The sequence below is a fragment of the Hylobates moloch genome, unplaced genomic scaffold (genome assembly GCF_009828535.3).
Source record: "Hylobates moloch isolate HMO894 unplaced genomic scaffold, HMol_V3 SCAFFOLD_18, whole genome shotgun sequence".
Taxonomy (NCBI): domain Eukaryota; kingdom Metazoa; phylum Chordata; class Mammalia; order Primates; family Hylobatidae; genus Hylobates; species Hylobates moloch.
Genome location: NW_026652293.1, coordinates 3595577 through 3612298, shown reverse-complemented (window position 1 = coordinate 3612298; position 16722 = coordinate 3595577). Strand labels below are relative to the sequence as shown.

At 42.1% G+C, this 16722-nt stretch overlaps 1 protein-coding gene and 1 long non-coding RNA gene across 5 annotated transcripts in view; one reads left to right on the top strand and one right to left on the bottom strand.

The window, feature by feature from the left end:
- The window catches only part of HHAT (hedgehog acyltransferase), a 352332-nt gene that overhangs the window by 135319 nt on the left and 200291 nt on the right, over positions 1–16722 (top strand). The window lies entirely within an intron of this gene.
- LOC131381861 (uncharacterized) lies at positions 13958–16686 on the bottom strand. Its single transcript, XR_009210869.1, has 3 exons — positions 16609–16686; positions 14154–14268; positions 13958–14054 (listed from the first exon to the last, which is right to left on the bottom strand). It is a non-coding gene; the product is annotated as an uncharacterized LOC131381861 (long non-coding RNA).

Here is a 16722-nt window from a genome sequence, read left to right as displayed (position 1 = left end):
GATTTTCTGATTAACAATTGGGAAAAGAGTTATTATCTAAAGACCTAGAATCGATAGAAAGGAATGTCTGGGTTAAGAGAAGGGGTTGTAGAGACCAAGATTCTTATTATGTAGATGAAGTGGCTGCTCTTAGAGGCAATAGATGGCAAATATTTCCTCTTCAGACCTTTAAAAGGTGCTCAACTCTCAGCCAATCTCTTCAAGATCAGAAAAGGACCTGGAAAGGGAAGGGGATTCTCTACAGAATGTAAATTTCCCCCGCAAGAGACAGCTTTGCAGGGTCATTTCAAAATATGTCAAAGAGATATATTCTAGGGTAAAATACTTTAGTTTCTTTCTGGGCCTGCTATCCGTCATGCAATACTATACTAGAGTCGGGTTGGAATTTGGTATCTTATTGCCACAAAGAGTCTGTTTTGTCTTAAGATCTCTGTTTTAATGTTAATGCTGGTCAGTTGTGCCTGAATTTTGAAGGGAAGAGAGTATAATGAGGCATGTTCAACCCCTTCTTCCCATGATGGCCTGAACTAGTTTTTCAGGTCTACTTTTGAATCCCCTTAGCCAAGAGGAGGGGTCCATGGTCCATTCAGTTGGTTGGGGTGCTCAGAGTTTTGTTTTCGGTTTACAGCACCGAGAGGGAAGGGATGGGGAGAAAGGGAGTCACCAGTTTAACCTGAGTCACTGACTGGGTGAATGGTGTGGGGCCGCTGGGGGCTTCTGTTCTTACCTTCCATCCTTGTGTTACAAAGAGCAATCCAGAAACAGCTGCCCTGATGGAGGAAGGAAGTGGAGGCTTTACCTGGTGCCCACAAAGACTTAATTTGACTTAATTTCTCCTGCCAGTTTCTCCTCCTGCATCTCCTTTCCCACAGCCGCCTTGATGACTGTCCTCTTCTTCTCTTCCTTTATCTCACTTCATGCTGGGTCAGGTCCTCCTTGCCAATGAAGAAGGAGAATTGTCTATCCTACATCTGCTGGTCTTCAAGCTTCTGGGTCTCCTATCTCTACCTTATTTCTAATTCAGACATCCCTTCAGCAAAGTAGTGTTGCTTTTTGCCCCATCTCAGTTCTGAGGACTGAGTGCAACCTTCTATTTCTCTTAAATATTTACAGAATATTTGGACATGTGAATTTCACATTTATATGCAATTAAGTCTCATTCTTTTCCTGTATAATTTCTGCCTTTAGTCATCAGCTGAGAATGTCCTACACTCCATCTAAAATTTATTTTTACATAGGGCAGAAATTCCTAATATGGGGATCCACAAGCCACTGAATCAGTTTTTCTTTAGCTTTTAGAAAGACTACCCCCCATAGAATCCCTGCCTCCTAGCATGGGGGTTGGCACATAGTAGGCACTTAACAAACCGATATTTTCTAAGTGAAAGAATGCATGATCCTTCACTATTCCCACTCCTTTGAGGAGGAGATAAATAATAATTATTTATTTTCTGAGACAGGCTCTCTCTCTGTTGCCCAGGCTAGAGTGCAGTGGTGCCACCACGGCTCACAGCAACCGCCACCTTCTGGGCTCAGGTGGTCTTCCTGCCTCAGCCGCCTGAGTAGCTGGGACTATAGATGTGCACCACCACACTTGGCAAATTGAATTTTTGAAATATAGGTTTAACTTAATTTTTTATTTCCAGTGGTTAACCTACCAGCCTAAGTGCATTCATGGTGATCATAAAATGCCATCTTTTGCCATAGTCTGTATTTCCTGTGTTGACGTGAGACTTTCTGGGCCCATCCTCCAGCAGCATGCATTCCAGGTTTTGTGTTTCTTCAAAATGTAAACGTTTCCATTTTTGTGTGTATTGAAAGACTCAGCATTAGAATCCAAGAAGGAGTTTATGTTTCTTTATTGAGTCAAGTGGATAAGAGTGAGTCTGACGAAGAAGGAAAGGTGGTAAACTTGGCCCGGTTAGAGTCCAGACTTCTTTTCTTCCTAACTTGGCCTCACCCCAGGTGTTTTTTGTTTGTTTGTTTGTTTTTGAGACAGGGTCTTGCTCTGTCACTAAGGTTGGAGTGCAGTGGCTCAATCAGGGATTACTGCAGCCTCAACTTCCCAGGCTCAAGTGATCTTCCTGCCTCAGCCCCCTAAGTAGTTGGGATTACAGGTGTGGGCCACCACACCTAGCTATTTTTTTTTTTTTTAAAATTTTAGTAGAGACGAGGTCTCGCTATGTTGCCCACACTAGTCTCGAACTCCTGAGTGCAAGCAATCCACCTGCCTTAGCCTCCTAAAGTGTTGGGATTACAGGTGTGAGCCACTGTGCTGAGCTCACCCCAGTTCTTATTAACTAGGCAGACCCTTTTGAGTCCTGACCAGGCCCTGGCAAGGCTGTGTACTTTGTGATAAGCTTACCTTGCTATCCATCATGGTGTACCTTATCCTGGTTTTCTGGCCTTCATCCCTCTACCTTTAATGCAGGAACTTCTGGATCTCTTCTCGTACAGGGGTTGCTGAGGAAGACTTAGCAGTGCCAGCCAAGCCCCCTCCTTCACTCTGCCTAACTACATTTATTGTGATATGATCATCCTGTGTTTTTGTGGGATGCATCTTGCAAGAGTGGTCTACCAGAGTCCTAACCAGGAAGTAAAGCCAAAGCCTCTCTGATTGGGTTTTTCCCTCCACCTACAAGACAGACTTCCCTTTCAGGATGCCATGGGGTGACCTGAGGGCAGGGGAAGCTACAACATGGGACTGAATAATTTCATCCTCTTCTTTCTCTTTCTTTTTCTTCCCATGGTTCACTGTGTCACAAGGGATTAGTTTTTTGTTTCCTCTTCCTATTCTCTCTTGATGACATATTCTTCTTTAGGGAAGGAAGCCTTGTGGCCCAGCCCTTGTAGGGCGAATGGCGTATTCTTTTTTTATGGAGGAAAATAAGTTTTGACTCATTAGATTTGATTCTGAATTTGTGAGCAGCCAGACAACCACTAGGAATGAGGGATGGCTGAGAACAAAATTCATTGTTTTAGTTAAAAAAAAAAAAAATCCCTGTTAGAATTAACTTATTTATTCTTGTGTAATTATATTGTTAAGTAAGGATTTAGATATTATCATCAATGAGAATCAGAGACACTGACATGTCCCAGATCACAGAGCTAGTATGTGCTAACTGCGTTTAAATCCTAATCCTCTTAATAAGGTTTTGAACCATAAGTGTGTTTGCTCATAGAGGAGCGTGTGAAAATTTGCATATTCTGTAGCACCGTGGGTGAATAGGTTTCTTCTTCCTGTCATACCAAGAAGAAAGGCAGAAGTTTTCTTATCCATTTTGTGAGTCCTGAGATTGCAGACGATTACAGCTACAGACAACATTTGTTTTGTGTTGCTGTGCAGACCTACTGTCATCTTTATTCTAATCCATCTGTCTGTACAGACATTCAAAGACTTTCTCTTGGTATACTAACAAATTCTCTGATACTGTCTAACTGCTTACCTAATGAACAAGATGAATACTTTGTGTTCTGCTAAGAACCATAAACTGTAATTACCTGCAGGGTAAAAGTTAAGACAAATTCTCTGGTTGTCATGCTTGCAAACAATGCTTTATTCTTTAGCATGGTATATAAGCCTGGCTCCAACCTTCTATTCGAAATTCCTCTCACTCACCTTACTGGCAGTAGTGCAGAACAAGTCTTCATTCCTCAGTCCAGCCTGTGCAGCTCTCTTACAAACCTCCATGACTTGAGTGCTGGCTTTTTAGTACCATAGGGCACACTCTCTGGACCCTTCTTATATCAGGCAAAATACCACTGAACTTCCGGAGGCCGGGGACTGCTATACCTTACTGTTTTGTATTTGATATTTTGCTTTAACACAGCCAGTGTTTTGGTATTTTAGCAAGAGCCTTGCATTAGATTCTTGGGGTCCTAAGTAGGATCTGACGAACAGCCACATCAGTTTCTCCTGAGAGATTGTTAGAAATTCACGATCTTGGCTGCCAGCTAAAACCCATGGAATCAGAATCTGCTTTTCAGCAAGATCTCCTATGAACAGTGTATGCATATTAACATTTGAGAGTCACTGGGCCAGATGACTTCTCAGGACTTCTCCTCCCTGACATGCCACGGCTCTGTAGACTGCCTGGATGATGGCCATGAGTAATTGTAAATATGTTTGAATATTCAATATCTTACATTCACATGGGTCACAGGGACCAGGACCCTGAAGAACTTAAATGGGAGTTTTTACTGACTTTACCAGGGGATGGGACCACAAAAGGACTGAAGAGATAGGTGACAACAAACTTGTTGACCAGCTCTAAGGCAGGGAGGGTGCTGGAGGGCAGTTCTTTGGAGGAGGTAAGGAATCAGGGAAGCTCGACTTACAGGTGCTCAAACCGTATAAAGGCAACTGATCTACAGCCACAAAAACTTGGGAAAAATGAGTTGCCTCATTTGTTGTCACAGGATGCATTTGGCCTCCAATTCATTTTCCTATATATGACTTCTCCCCTTCTCTGCCCTCTTCCCACTGTTTCCCTAGAGTTGCTTTTTGTGTGTAAGAAGCCCACAGGGGAGGGACTCTGCCATTCAGGAAGAAATGCCCAGTTCCTGGTTTCTGCCCGAGTCCTGTAGGCATCCTTCTGTGGATTTTGGAGGATTGCCTACCTGATCTCCATTGCAGGGAGGAATCTAGTTTCCTGTGAGACTATTTACGTAGGAGAGCTGACCCACCAGACTTCTGGAAAGCATCATCAGGGGCATGCCCTTACTGTTGAAATAGAGATGACAAGTTCAAGTAGGCATTCCATTTCTGGGAAATTTGCTAGCTGCAGGCTACAGAGGATTTGCTAAGAAGTTAATTAAAATATACATCATGGGTATCCTACAGGTGGCGCCTGGGTTGTGATTAGTGAGTGACTGGGAGGCAGTCAGGCAAGGTTCCTTGCTGCATTATTTTAATCGAGGTTCTTCAGCTGGGAGTGGGGAACAGGGTTGACATTAGGAGACTAAGGGAAATGGACTTGCAGAGGCTTGGTAATAGGGGCAGTAGCTCAGATCTTATAACACATTGTCATCATAACGTAAATCTGCAAATAATACTTGTCTAGTTGGCGGCTGACTTAATTGGTAGCAGTAATTGTCATAGCCATATATTTCCAAGATTACTTATATTTATGTCGCAGTTGGGATTAGGTACCCTTCTTGCAGTCTGGTTTTAATGAAAAAACTGAGAGCTAAGATCTTAGGTTCCCCAGGATTTCTAAAGTGAGTTCCTACTACAGAGTGGGATGTGGTATATTTGAGACAGATGTATTTCCTCCTGAGTTGTGTGGTCACTCACTCCAATAGGATTGGTCCAGAGGGAAATTCAAGGGACTGGTTTTATATGTTATGTTTTTTGTGTGTTTCATTTTCTATTAGATAGCAGATTTAATTTTCCAAAAGTTTTTAGCAAGATCATCTGCCAATATTTGCCTTTGGCTCAAACATAATCAACTAAAATGTGGCCTAGGTACCTCCCTTCCTCAAGGTTGTTGGTTGCGAGAGTCCTATCAGTAGAACCAAGAAACTGGACCAGCCCCTTTCCTGGTTTGAGTAAAGACTTCAATTAGAGTTATATGTGGAATTTGGCTGTGGTCCTTGGCTCCTGGGATGGTGAAATAGGAGGGTGAGGGGCTGAATCTCTGGAATCTGAGAAAATCTTTAGCAGCCTAAGGGTTCTAGGTCTCTTGCCTGTGCTTCAGAGGAGAGGGAAGGATGTTAGGTGAGGTGGAGAATGATTCTCTCCCACTCTGTGAAAGCATCTTCCTAGTGGAGCCTTGACCACAAGGGACTCTTTGGCCCTTTTCCAGAATAATGTAGGCAGAAAGGAATTTTCCTTATGACAAGTAGGGACAGGACCTGCCCTCGAGAAATCTATGCAGGCTGTTCTTGTGTGAGTTTGTCATATATGCACCTCAAAAGTGCTGTTTATCCAATCTTAGATGGATACTCTGGAACTGCTGGCCCCGAGGAATGTGTCATGAAATATTTTTCTGGTGCTGGGAAGCATTTTTCTGGACCCCTTCCCCCCATAATGAGAGACAAGCATCTGGGAGAGGGTTTGCAGAGTGGTGGCATCTGTGTCATGCCATCTGACCCGTGTGGGCTTAAAGTATGATCTGTTGGCTGTGTATTCTGACTACTGAGTAGCTGGTGGAGGTGCCAGCAGCAGGAGTAGCAAACAATTTGTCAGCTGTTCCCGGGCAAGTTTTATCAGCGTCGCACTGAATAGAGTGTCCCCTATCATATGACCTTTCCCCAAATTATTCTGTAACTTCATATTTGATTCTTGAATGGTCTAGATTATTCTCACCAATACTTTGCTTACAGACTATTTAGACTTGTTCTAGAGCCTCTCTGAATGAATTGTACCTGAAAGTCCAAATTCTCTTTGGTCAAGGAGTATTTATTGAGCACCTACTATGGGCCAATCATTGACAAATGGATATGATACAGAGCTGAATAGAGGAGTCCCTGCCCTCAGGGAGTTAATACTGACAAGTAATGTGTCACAAGACAGGCATTGACCATCATTGAGTCTCTATAGCCCCTGACTGTTTAAAAACATTTCCACATCTATTGTCTCATTTGTTGGTTCAATAGATTAGTCAGAGAAGACCTTGTTTTTGTTATCTCCATTTTATTGATGAGAAAAATAAAAGTTTAGGTTAAATGATTTGCCCAGAGAGGAGAGTGGCAGACCTGAGACAACACCATGTCATCTCCCAATAGCATGTCCTAGTTTACTTGATGTTGGTTTCTGTAACAGTTTACCAGTGATTAGCTTTAAACTGTCATGTCTTTAAAATGTAAATATTGTGGTCAGTGGACACCTTGAAAACTAAATGAAATTACACTAATTCCCTGAAAGTAAGTGAAATAAATTGTTTTGTTTGAATAATTGTATGTCACTTCGACATAAAGTTGTTGGAAAAGCAGAGCAACATTTTAATTCATTTAAAAAGCATTTAAGGGAGTTATGTAATGATGTAGTGTAGAGAATAGAGCATGAGCTTTGGAGTCCGGCAGACTTGGAGTCACATCCTGTCCTTACTAGTTCTGTCACCTTGGTCAAGGTACTTAACTTATCTAAGCCTTAGTTTCTCTACCTATTAATGGGCTAATGATGCCTACTTGCTGGGGTGAAGGTGAGAATTTAATCTTTCTGTATAAATTAAGGTTCATGTTCTGTTTGTTACTGGACATTCAGGCATTAAAGGTGTGTGTGTGTGTATGTGTGTCTTTTGACTAAACTGACACAATATGAATTACATAGCTATTGGAAGTTCATTTGGGGTAGAACAAGGTGTAGTCACCCTCCAGGGTTACTGACACCAAGGTCCAAAGTGTGCTGGAGGTGAATCAGGATTGAGAGAGACCTCACCTCTGTATTGAAATCCCATGGACAGACTGCAAGCTGAGGAATCAAAGTTGAGCCAGCAATTAACCCATTTGTGCCTGAGGTTGCAATTTTTTGAATATTTGCAATCAGACCTCGGCGATGACATTGAGCAGTAGGATATAAGTAACTCCCACATGCTTTGCATTCCAGTAATGGAACACTAGGCATAAATAGTTGCCAGGGAAGACCTGGAGCTGCAGCTATTGATACGTAATGAAGCTGCTGCTTACATGGGCAACTCTATGGAGCTTATTCCAGGAGGCACAACACCAGGGATTTTAGTTACTAAGGATTAATGCAAATATGATGGTGCTTGGCACCCCCCATTTCTGTTTGGAGCCCGTTATATCCTGCACCCCTTGCTGTCTTGTACTTTCCATCTACAGTCTGCCTCTAGAAACCTGGCAGCTCTCTACCTGGGTTCAGTTTCAGAGCCTGCAGATAAACTTTGTTCCCCATCCAGCCTCTGCTTCCCTTTAGGCTCAGCTGACCTCTCCCTGATAGCTCCCCTCCAGGACAGAGTCCCCACCTTATTCCTTTATTTTCCTGGATACACTCATGTGGGACTTATCCTCTAGGAAGGCACTTGTCAGATCTCTGCTTCAGGGGAGGCTGTGACTCCATCCATCTATCCATTCACTGATCGAACAAATATTTGTTGAGTGCCTATTATGTGCCAGCAACTGTGCTTTGTGCCGGGGATATAGCAGTGAACAAAACAGGCAAAAGCACATACGCTCACATAGCTTACTCTCCAGCTGGCAAGACAGATAATTAACCTAATAAATAAGCGAATGATACGGTGTGTTAGGACGTGATAAATGCTATGGCAAAAGTAGAGCAGGGTGAGGGGGACTTGGAGTTCTGGGGGAAGGGTTGCAGTATACAGTCAATATCACTTTAGGAACACTGAATTAGTGACCACTGGGCCATTGCTTCTAGGGGAAATACAGGGTTAGGTTCCTGCTAGCCTCTGGTTACAACCTTCTCATCAACTGATAATACATAACTTTGTTTTTTTTAGTGTTTCTGCTTAAAAGATGCCTTCTTTACCATATGTAGTCAATTCATTCACATTGAACTCACGGCCAACAGCACCATAACTTGTGCTTGAATAAAGCTTTTCTAACACTTGTGTTTTCTCCCTAAGACTCATCACAGCCTTCCAGTACTTAGCAACGCTAGACAGCACTTCATTACTGTGCTTGGGGGTCACTTTTAGCAATGAAATCGCCAAAAACCCAAAAATGTGAAAAACATGGCACTCAATAGGTGGCAGAAAGGATACTCATAGTATGAGAGCTAAAGCATGGAGGCGGCATGGGCCTTGTCGGATCTCACCCAGCTGAGGTCCTCAGCAGCACTTCAGACCTCACTGGGTGATGTACATATTTTGCTGCATGGAACTTGTCTGTGAATGGCCACAAAAGTGCCTCAAGTATTGATTTTGAGGTTACAAATAAATTTTAGTGAGGTGAACTTGCAAATACACAATTTGTGAATAACGAGGATCGAGTGTCAATGAATGATCAGCGTAGGCCTCATTGAGAAGGTGATATCTGATGAAGACTTGGAGGAGATTATGGGAGTCATGTGGGTATTTGGAGAAGTGTTCCAGGAAGAAGGTACAGCCAGTGCCAGAGGTGTGCCCAAAGTGCTCAAGGAATAGCAAGAAGGCCAGTGTGGCTGTCATGGAATGTGGAGTGACCAGGAGAGTGGCAGGAGATGAGGGTGGGGGAGTGGACTTTGTAAACGATAGTGCATCCTTTGGTTTGTATCTGAGTTAGATGGGGAGATGTGGAAGGGTTTTGAGATAAGAAGTTTTACAGCACTGTACTGTGTTGAGGCAGAAGCAGTAAACCAGTTAAGAGAGTGCCGGCAGTAATCTATAGCCAAGCCTAGATGTCATCATCTGCTCACCACTAAAAAGAACTCTTTTGCACCTCCCAGTCCCCAAATCACTCCCAGATCACAAATAGAGCACAGTTCTTAGAACTCAGCCACCTTTTTGGAGCATCTCAAGGAGAGTTAAACTGTGGGATTACAGTACCTGCTGCTGCTGGTGTCTATCTGAAAATGTGCTGCCACTGGAAACTGAACTAATGGAAGCTTTAGTTTCTCTAATGCAATTTTGCACTTTGCATTATTGGCCTTACAAGTTCAAATTATTTAAACACAGGGTGCCAGTAATTAGATAGAAGAATACTCCCTTCGTTGTTTGTCTGGATAAAAGGTACGTATGCTTCCTTGCTAAGTTTCAGCTTCCTTTTTTAAAACCATGATCCCAGCCCTTGAAAGCCACATCTCACTCACCTTCACTGGGAGGGGGAATGTGGCTAAATAGATTGCCTGCATGAAGATATTTGTATCCAAAGTAGAGAGTGGAAATAATTCATGTCACGTTGCTGTACTGCTATAATGAATACAGAATATACTTTCGGTAATGCATTATTAAAGGCACGCACAGCAGAGCTTCCGTGTATACAGTTTGAGTGTGAGCTTATTAGCATTTCAGGTTGATACCTCTTTAAGATTTAATTAGATTCCAGGCTTCAATCGATTTATTAAACGAATTTCTCGCTGCTTAAAAAGTGTAATGTGTTCATGACAGTAGCTTTTCATCACTCTCTTTCCATTTCCTCATGCACTCAAGCAAATCTCAGCTTCCGTCTTGGATTCAAAGCCAGAGATTATTTTCCAAAGATACTATGCTGTATAAACGTAGCCTCTCTTGTGCTTGGGGATATTAGGGCCTTGGGGAGAGTTATTTTTTATCCACACTGTCTGACATGAATGCATCTCTTGTAGATTTACCACCAGTAAATGTAACTAATGCATAATAATAGCACTATCTTCTGTTTCAGTGGCCCTTTGTCACTGTGACTCTTTCTACTATTCTTTTGGCACAAAATTCACAAACTTTTATTTCTGTTGCCATGGGGAGAGTGTTGGGACTATTCAAATAGTGGGAAATTAAATGGCATGCATCAAATCATGGTAGTGATTTGCAAGACAAGCTAGAGAGCTAGACCATAAAGTGCATAATTTCATGATGTTTTGCATTTGTTTAGAAGAGTAGAGAGATAACACTTCTCTGAGCCCAGCAAGCATCCTAACCTTGCCTCTGTCATTGCGTGCATGCATACCCTTAAGTCAGCCCCTGGCTATGATTGCCTCATCTTTGAAATGGGGCCCCTGGTATCTTGTCATTGGAAGGCAGGGGAGAGGTCTGATCTAGTTCCAGCAGTTCCAGCAGGTTCTGTGTATTTGTGGGGTAAGGGAGGGTGATGCAAAAATAGATTAGTTTCTATTTATGTCTAATAGCTATCATCTAAATAAATAAAGCCTAAAATGCAAAGTGGAAGAAGTGATATAATTTATTTGATGTGTTTTTAATTTGCGAATGAACTAGGGCCTCAGATTAAGGTCAGTTGTGTCCAGCTCGGTTAAGGAAGTTATTTTTATTATATGGACTGTTTATCTCCTCACGGGTTACGTTTTTGAAAGTTCAGTTGGAAAGGAGATTAAAGACCCATCAACCAAGGTAGAATAATATAAGTATAAATCCATTTCTATACTATAAATCTTTCTATAAGGATAAATTGATTTTTGCCACAGAGCAAAAGCTGTGGTCAAAATGCTGTGAATTCACAATTCAGGGAAAAAAATACTAGTTAAGAAGCAGAGCCCAGAGGCAAAATGGGATTGTGACTGATTGACAGGCACACCTTCAAGGACAATGCTGGTTTCATTTTTGCAAGCCTCAACATGGGCTGGGTTATGTAAGAGGCCTGTGAAATTTTAAAAACTGATTTTCCACCTGCAGATTATTCATGTAAGGAATGCTAAACCCTATTATTAACCCCCAGCCTGATTTCTCACATAGAAGAGAGTGGAAAAATGCCTGACTGACATGTAGTTGGAGTTCTAGGATCTTCTTTAATCTGGAAAATGTCCGTAGCCTTTTTTTGTCTTTTATGACATTAAAGAGTATAGTTATCCCTTATTTAATAGAACACTCATAATTTTGAAGTATCCTCATGATGAGATTGATATTATGCATTCTGGGCAGGAATACTACATAAGAAGTATTATATCCTTGTCAGGGTATGTCATCTGGAGGGACACCATGTCCAGTGCTGCCCATTGGAGATGTTAATTTTCATCATCCTGAAGAATGAATTTTGTCTGATTTATCCACTGTTACCATAGCTACTTTTTTTTTTTTTTTGGCCTTGCAGCTAATAAGCAATATATGGAAGATACTTGAAGACCATGCAAATACTCTGCTCTTTGTCAAAATGTCCCCCTAGACTTAGTGTTATGGGTTATTTTTGCCTGAGCCAGTTTTACCCTGATGGTTGCAGAATGATTTTCTGACTTTGGCACTTACCAGTGGCACTAGGCATTCTTTTGAAAACATGAGCTCCTTCCCCCAATTCGTTTCTATATTTATTTTCTATATGGATGTGCCACTTCCCTGTGTTTCATTAGTTTACAGTTCATTACTTAGTTATGTATTTATTTTTTGGTGCTCACATTGTCTCAGTCTTAGCCAATGGCAGCCCCATCAACCTGCTTCTCAGTCCTTGGACATGCCCAAATGGGATTTGAGAAGGATACCTTATATTAATAAACTCTGCCCTGCCAATCACCTTTTTTCCCTCTGTGGTCCCTAAAGTATCCATACATAAATTCAGGGTCATTGCTGGCTATGTGCAGAGTAAGACGAGGTATGGGCTAGAGGTTTATGGGGTCTCTTTGCTCCTCACTGAACCTAAACTTGAACCTCAGTGTCTTGCCTCGTGTTGAGTGGCTACCAGAAGAACAAGAGAGAGAAGACAGTACATGAGAATATGAATGAGGAAAGAGAAAGAACAAAGAGCTCAGGCCTCCCCTTCCCCCATGTAGGAGTGGGCTCAAGACCTAGATGGGAGTGAGAATAAGAACACATCTGTATACCTGACTTTTTAACACGCCAGCTCCTCCTCCTAGGATATGCAGCACACAGTGCTACAGTCTGATCACTCTGAGGCAAGTCCTCCTCTCTGTAGACTCAGGGTCGGCCGCCATGGACTTCTTCACTAGTCAGCCCTGGTCAGAGCTGTAGCCTTCTTTCTTGTTCTTCACAGTTGCTTAAGAACAGGACCCATTTCATCTCTTCCTTGGGTGCTCCCAGCAGAACTGACACACAGACCTCTCCCACCAGCAACTCCACAGGTCCTGGGGCTGCTTGGATCATGAGGTCTCTATATTAGTCAGTTTTCACACTGCTGATAAAGACGTACCTGAGACTGGGTAAATTATGAAGAAAGAGGTTTAAGGACGTACAGTTCCATGTGGGTGGGGAGGCCTCACAATCATGGCGGAAGGTAAGGAGGAGCAAGTCATGTCTTACATGGATGGCAGCAAACAAAGAGAGAATGAGAACCAAGCAAAACAGCCTCCCCTTATCAAACCATCAGATCTCGTGAGACTCAGTCACCACCATAAGAATAGTATGGGGGAAACTGCCCTCATGATTCAATTTTCTCCCACCTGGTCCCTCCCACAATATGTGGGAATTATGGGAGTACTGAGATTTGGGTGGAGACACAGCTAAACCATGTCAGTCTCAGACTGTATGCCCTGTGTTGTCTTGTGTTTCCAGAGGGCATCTGATAGGTTGTAATATTGGGCCTCAATTTCCTTTAAGCTAAGAGAAGGAATAGGATTAGGATCTTTAAGATCGTCTTCAACTTCAAAACTCTCTAATTCTGAAAATTGAGGCAGGAATTGTATGCGCTTGAATTAGTATTCTCATATATTTGCCCTTATCACCCTAAAGTTCTGCTATTGTGTCTAGCAAAATAGGCACTTTTCATAGGTTTTCTTCTTTAATAACTTCTTACCACTCCCCTGAATGATCCCTTTTGATGGAAGTGTAATCAGGGTGTTAATTAATATATTTGCTAGCTATAATATACGGACATAAAAACAAAGTATTCTTACAAAAAGGAAATGAATTTCTGTAACAGCCTAGTAAAGGGCATATTTTTGAATTCCTCCTAAGACTACATTAAGCGAATGCTTACCCATAATGAAGCCACTCCAATCAGCTTCTCATTTCTTTTTCATTCATTTTGAAGGATTGTTCTTGAGCTGCTGAAAGTGCTATTCACATTATTAATAATTAGAGCTTTTGTCTAGATGCTGGGTCCCCTTTTCAAGTATTCTGACCATCTGCAGCTCTGTGTACTTACCTGCTAGCCACAGGTAGGACTGATCAAGCGTGTGTTCTTTTGAGTGGACAGAGTCCACACCCAGACCTTCAGTGTAGGGGGAAGCACAGTGTTTCCTATACATCAGGCTAACTTCTAAGGTGGTTTATTAATAAGGGACTTGCCCCCAGTATTGACAGTTCATATTTAATAGTACCTTTTCTGTAGTTTGTATACTTACAAAGTCAGGGGCTTCTAAAAACTCAACAATCGAGCATTCATCTCAGGAATCACTGTCATCTAAGATCAAGCCTCTTGATTATCTTCTTATTGGCTTGGGCAATAGGCAGGCAAGTGTCCTCTCCCCTCTGTCATTAAATCCTGCACAGGCTGCTAGCCTAAAGGAAAGCTTGATTTGCTGATTATACTGTGGCTTTGAAAGCTGCTTCTGCTCTCTGAAGAATGTGAAAAGGAGGGATAATGAAGTCCCCAGTCACTCTCAACTTAGAGCCATATAATTATTTTAAATTGTTTTCATTGTCTGTTCTTCATACCTGTGATGTGGTTTTTCAGATTTCACTCCTAAGATGTCCAGATCTTGTTGTAGAGGCGTAGGCAGTAGGAGAGGACGGGCAGGAAAGAGTGCTGCCAGGCCATGCATCTGTGTGGCTGTGCAAAGAGCTTAGGATTAGCTCAGACAGCAGAGCAGCAGATATGTGGGCACAGTGAGGAGCTCACGAGCAAAGGTGAGGACAAAGGGATTGCAGAACCATAAGGATGTGGTTTAAGGGAGGCTATTCTCAGAATAAGTCAATACTCAAAAATAATGAAAAGTAACTAAGAGGTTTTTTTTTTAGCTATGGAAGAGCATAAACATGGTCTCCTGCAGAGCCCCACAATATCTATTTGAGCTCCTCCGTGGACTTCACAGAGAATGGTCTTCAGAGGTATCCAGTTGAAAGACAAGGGTTAGTAGTATTCTGAAGGGAAGTTCACAGTGGTTGCTTCAGAGTCCCATTCTCTTCCATTTGTTTTGACAGCCAGGAAGCACGTGCATGTTTTAATAGGTGTTTCTGGTATGACACTGAGAGGTATGGATAATGAATGGCTTGGAAGAATGATCCAGAGATGCTGGTGAAGGGGTTTAGAAGATGTTGCTCCAAAATATGCCACTTTGGCATATTATTTTAAGCTAAAAGAAACTGAGAACCAGCCAACATAGGAAATGCTCTTTTACCTTTCCCTCAGCTGCCTAAAATAAAGTATAAATTTCCCCTTTTATAAAGAAAATGTACATTTATGGAGGAAATGCTCATTAATGTTCATTAGTAAAGGCATCTGTAGCAGGAAGAAAGCTACCAAGAGACAGCTTTTATCACCTAAGGGACTTAAATCTGCATACCAAGGCAACCTTTATTCACCGTCCATTTCCTCTTCTCACCTTCCCATAATTTGCCTTCACCACCCCTCAGAAGCACCAAACCCCTATTCTTCTCTGTAGCTCAGATGATACATTAGTTTCAGTCATCTGGCTGCTTCCTCGTGGGATTCCCATGCATCTGTACATAATTAAAATTATTTTTCCTCTGTTAATCTGTCTTATGTCAATTTGTAGACCAAAGATCCGGAAGGGTGGAAGGAAGCAATTTTTTTTTCCCTCTACACTGGAGAATTTGATGCACAGCACAGCAATTTATAACACAGAAGGAAAACCTATAAAGGTCACGTGGCTCTTCTTTCCCCTGCATATTTGCATCACAGATTCCCTCATCTCCTTCAAGTCTTGATTCACATATCACCTTCAAAGTGAGGCTTACCTGGACCATTCTGTTTAAAACTTCAACTGACATCCCCACTCACCCCCTCACTCTCCACTTTTTACTTTTTGCTCTAGCACTTGACCATCCCCTAACACATGATATGCTCTAGTTATTTATTATACACATAATGGGGGTGAATTGTTGATTGTCTGCCTTTCCCTGTTGGAACAGAAGTTCCATGAGAATGAAGATGTTTTCCCATTTTATTCACCGATGTACACCAACAGCTCAAACAATGCCTAGCATCTAGTAGCTGTTCAATGATTATTCATTCGATGAATGAATGAATGAAATAAGAGGTAAAACATGGCCAGGCATGGTGGCTAATGCCTATAATCCTAGCACTTTGGGAGGCCAAGGTGGGAGGATCGCTTGAGCCTGGAAGTTTGAGACCAGCCTGGGCAATATAGTGACACCTTGTCTCTACAGAAAATTTAAAAATGAGTAGAGCCTGGTGGTACACACCTGTAGTCCTAGCTACTCAGGAGGCTGAGGTGAGAGGATCATTTGAGCCCCTGAGGCAGAGATCACAGTGAGCCAACTGTGGCACTGCACTCCAGCCTGGACAACAGAGTGAGACCTTGTCTCACAAAAAGAAAAATAAGGTAAAACATTCACAGACATAGCAAAGAAGCCAAAATGGGGACCTGGAGGGAACTCATTCTTCAGGTTTTGCTTAAGTGAAAAAGGAACTTTCCATACTAAAAAGTGGACAACAGAAGCAATGCTTTGCTGAATGGTTCATGACAAATTCTATTAATTGAAAAGTCTTAAGTAATGTTCTTTCTACCTGTATGTGTTCATTCAAGATTCCAGCTCATTGATCCAAAGTCATTATTTTGATATCATTCATTTAGGGTACAACTTTATTTAAATGCAGTGCAAGTTATTTCTTTAAAATGTGCTGATTTGTAAAATATCGTGTTGTTAGTAAATAGTTCTCTGCTGTCCCTAAAGAGCTAGGAAGTGGGGATTAGGGAGTGGGGAGATTAAACTGGAGGGAAGAGAGTTGAAGAAAGTAACTGGAGACAGGGCTAAGCTGGGATTCTTTAGGAGGAGTGACAGAAAAGTCATTCTGAGGCTGTCAGCTTAATGCCATAATTGCCTTACATAATTTAACACATAAATGCTGAATAAACACCAGTTAAAGCCTTTATGAGAGAGAAGTAGGCTAATCCGAGGATCTTACTTTGTGCACCTTGACTTGTGGTCATAATTGTCCCCACGTTGTTATTATTTTTGCAGCCTCCTCCGAGTAGCTTGTCAGTTGCCCTTGACCAGGGCCTCTTTTGGTCGTGTTCTC